We start from the raw sequence: 4419 nt of genomic DNA, 5'->3' as shown, positions 1-4419 counted from the left end.
ACTCGACCTTGGGCTGCGGGCCAGACCTCGGGCTGCTGGCAGGCCTCCCCTCCCTGCACGATGGCCCCAGCTGCAGCTGAGCTGCTCTCAGGCCCGGCCCCTCCTCCTGCACCTGCCCCACCCCCTCCATGTCCTCCCTGCCCTTCTCTCTGTCACCTCCTGGCTTCCCCTCTGCCTCCACTGCTCATTCCCTCCTGTCACTTCCCGTGTCCCGTTCTCCTTTGTCCAGTTCTCACTCCCTTCCTGTTCCCTTCATCTGTTTCTCACTGTCTGTCTTTTCTCCGTCTTTCCCTGTCTCTATCTTGCTCCCTCTGTTTTCACTGTTTTCTCTTCTTCTGCCTTTCACATTCCCCCTGTTCTTTCAGCTCTCTTCTTCACCGTGTCTGTCTCCATCTTTGACACTGTCACGCTCCTCTTCTCAGTCACTGCCTCTATTTCTCCAGAACTCCGTATCTTTCCTCCTCCTCCTCTCTCTGCCCTCTCGCCCCATCCCCTGTGCTTTTCTGTTTCTTTTTTTGTCTTTTGGGACCCGTCCCCTTACTCCCCTGCCCCACCTCTCCTCCCCCTCCTCTGTCCTAGTTCCCCCCATGCCTGTCTGTCCCCAGCTATTACCAGGTGTGGCTCGGTTGGCAAAACGTGTTTGAGCAGGAACATACAGGCCAGTTTGTCCATGTCAGCCACAGCTTCCCACAACATGAGCCTCTTGAAGAACTGAACCCTCAGTCCAGATGGTGACAGCAGCCATGACCTCATGCTGCTCTGCCTTTCAGAGCCTGCCAATATGACAAATGCTGTGAACGTCCTGGGCCTGCCCACCCAGCAACCAGAACTGGGGAGCATTTGCCATGCCTTTGGCTGGGGCTATGCCTTTATCTGTACCAGATAAAGGCACGACTGGGCCAGACCATGTGGCCTAGACACCTGGGTCTGAGGGAGAAGGGACAGGAGCCCACTGGGTTATGGTCACAGCCATGTTTTCCCCTGGACCATAGTCTTTCTCCCAAAGAGTCTCCAGTGTGTGGACTTCAATCTCAGGTCCACTGATCTGTGTGACAAAGCCTACTCTGAAAAGTGACAGAGTTCATGCTGTGTGCCAGATGCTTGAAGGGCGGCAAAAACACCTTCTGGGTAAGTCAGTGCCTTCCCCCAAGATCCTGAGGGGGTAGGAGGGAGGGGTCCCTGGTTCTGGGCTGGGGTGTGAGATTTAACCAAGCATCTCTCTCCACGCTTCCCGGTGGAACCCCTCACCCCTGTGCCTCATCTCTCCCTCCTGCTTCCTTCCCTTTCCTTCCTGCCTCAAGGTACCATCTGACTCTCACATCAGAGTTCACTTGTTCCTCCACTCAGCACCTATTAACTGAGCATCTGCTACGTGCCTGGCACAGCCCTAGACCCCAGGAAGACAGCAGAACAGAGGACAGCCCTTCCCTCACGGAGCCCCTGCTCTAGGGAGGAGACAGACAGAAACAGTGGACGTGACACAGAAATGACCCAGGGTGTCAGGAGGTGATAGAGCTACAGGGGCAGGGAGGAGAGATGGGGAGAGCCTCGGGAGATAAACGGTGTACCTGGGAGGGGACCTCCTGCTGAAGGTGAGGTCAAACACCTGCCACAGCTGAGGGGTGAGTCCTGTGGCATTTGGGTAGGAACAGAGGGAAGAGCAAGTGCCAGTCCCAAGAGGAGAGGACCCGGAGGGCGTGAGAGGCAGTGAGGGACCCGTGTGGCTGGAGGGAGGGACCGGGGATGGCAGGAGGTGGCCTCAGAGAGGGAGGAGAGAAGCCATCGGCAGGACCTCAGCTGGGCCACATGAGCGTGCTGCTTTTCCTCCGATGAGGCAGGAGATCTGGAAGGTGCTGAGCAGAAGCTGGACAGGGCCTGACTCAGGGGTTCCCAGGCTCGCTCTGGGGTTTATGCGGGGATCAGACTGCTGGGGGGAGGAAGGCAGGGGACAGGCAGGGAGTGAGTAATGACAGGGCTGACCTGAGGCAGGGAGGCCTCTATAGGTTGTCCTGCTCCTTTTCTAGCTGACCTGTCTGTGGGGACTGGCCTCCTGGACCTCATCCCCCTGTGCAGGTGCTGGGCTCTGGAGTCCCTTCCCCGCTGGCCAGGATTTGAGCCCTGCCCCCTCTGCTGGGATTCCTGCCCACCTTGTTCTGTGAGTGGGCAGGAGACATCTTTCTCTTTCCCCGTAGCTGGGGAATTGCTGCCAGTGATCTGCCAACCCAGGTGTGAGAGATGGGGTTTCCCAGGCAGAAATCAGGGCTGTCGTTTCTCACTCTCTGTGTCTCCCTTTTACTCCTAGGATGATTCAGGGCCCCCACTGATCTGTAATGACATGCTTCAAGGTATCACATCATGAGGCCCTCAGTCGTGTGGCAAACCCAAACTACGGCAAGCCGATGGCTTATCAGACCTGGGTCAGGACGCCAGGGCAGCCAACCCCTGAACACCTCTGTCCTGCCCCCGCCTCTCGTAAAATCAGGCACAACATCAAGTTCTGGCAACGACTGGCCTTTCTAGATACTAGGCAGCTAGAAGCCCAGAACCCCCCTGGCCCAAGCTAGATCCTCCCCAGGGCCCCCAAACTGCATACTGAAGTGTGGAGTCAGGGGCTGCGAGGAAAAGGAAGAGGCAGAGATAGGTGCAGACCAGTGTTTCTCAAAGGGGTGTAATTTTGTCTCCCCACCCTCCAGGGAACACTGGCGATGTCTGGAGGCTTTTTCTCACATAGGCTCTTTGAGGACGCACATAAGGGAGTGGGTAGCCATGTTATCTGTGTGGTGCAGAGATGGGGGAGCCATGTGGCCTGCCCTGGGGGCATGGACAGTGGCCCGTGGTAGATGGTCTCTGTGGAGCACTGAGAATAAGCTGGAGGCACAACCCACCAGACCCACACACAGCAAGGATGGAGCTGAAAACAGAACCCACTTTGTCCTGGGGACATGCGGAAGCCTAGAGATGATTGTGAGCAGAGAAGGGATGTTGTCCACCCCCCCTTCATGTTGTAGGGGGAGGGACTAAGGGGAGAGACTGGAGTTTGTGGAAGCTGATGCACTATGGGGCGTGTGTGGGGGGTTCTCCAAACCACTTGCAGATTTGATGATTTTCTAGTAGGACTCACAGAACTCAGAAGAGCCATTATACTATGGATTTTTTATGTTTTGTTTTGTTTTGTTTTTTAGTGTTAGGATACAGATTAAAGCCAGCAAAGGAAACAGCCATATAGGTTGGAGAAAACAGGGGCAAATTTGCAGTTGCCCTCTTCCAGTGGAGTCTTACGGACAGCACTTAATTCTCCCAGCTATGATGTGTGACATTGTGTACAAAGTGTTTCCAACTAGGGAAGCTCACCTGAGCCTTAGTGTCCTGGGGTTTTTTTTGGGGGGTGGGTGGTCTGCATGATAGGCACGGAGTGCTTGCCTGACTGACCTTCACTCAGTCTCCAGTTTCTCCAGAGGTCAAACTGATACTGCACAGCCCAGGGCTCCAGATGTACAAAAACAGGTATTCTCCATAAATCACATTGTTAGCATAAATTGTCTGGCAACCCAAGGCCCCAGGTATGACAAAGTGCTCTTAGGCAGAATATTCTGAGCAATCAGATGTTATCTCCTGGAAGCCACTCGAGGGCAAATTCTTTATCTGGAATGTTCAGGGTTTGAGCACTGAAGGCCTGCTGAGTTAACTTTTTACCGTACAAGGGGTGAAGGAAAGCGGGGTGGGGGGATGTGGAAAGCACTTGGGGACCTGATTTGGTCTAGTAATTGGGTGGTCCATGGGGAAATCCAGAAACAAAAGGAGGTTTGAGGAAAGACGCTGAACTCAATGGAAGTACAGTGATTGTTTTATTTGCCTATTTGTAAATAACTCCATTGGGGAGGTTTTATTTATTATTGGCAAATAAAACCAGTCATGAGATCACCACATCATTGTTGAGGGAGGGATTTCCACCCCAAGGTTACAAGGATGGCTGAACACACAACACATAACACTGGACAAATGAGATCGACAACAGTTTATTAGTCACAGATATTTGCAGCCCGGTGAAGGAGGACACCACACACCGTGCAGGGTGACTCAGGATCAGCATGAACAAGCAGGGACTTTGGGAGGCAGAGTATGTAGTAACAAGAGGGTGGAGTGAACTTGGTTCCCATGGGAGAATGTGACTGTCTTATGTCTGTGACTTTGCAAGCTGGCAGGAAGGGCCTTCTGGAGCGCAGCTGGTAGAGAAACCAGCCAGGTGGGGATCCATTCCCATTGGGCAGGGAGCGCACCTGGCAAGAGCAGATCTTGTGGTTAGGCCTTTTGAGGCCCTCACAGTGACAGATATCAAGGCAGCCCATAAGACTGAATCTTATTTTCAGACATATGCCACACGAGTGCAAAGAGACATTTGATGAGCATAAACACTAAAAA

General features: G+C 53.7%; 1 pseudogene; it reads left to right on the top strand.

Moving 5' to 3' along the window:
* Positions 1–365: 365 nt before the first annotated feature.
* LOC103606988 lies at positions 366–2446 on the top strand (annotated as a pseudogene).
* Positions 2447–4419: the final 1973 nt, after the last annotated feature.

Source organism: Galeopterus variegatus, unplaced genomic scaffold, assembly GCF_000696425.1.
Source record: "Galeopterus variegatus unplaced genomic scaffold, G_variegatus-3.0.2 Scaffold7016, whole genome shotgun sequence".
Lineage (NCBI taxonomy): Eukaryota > Metazoa > Chordata > Mammalia > Dermoptera > Cynocephalidae > Galeopterus > Galeopterus variegatus.
The sequence above is the reverse complement of the archived record's forward strand: the minus strand, read 5'-3'. Positions and strand labels throughout refer to the sequence as shown.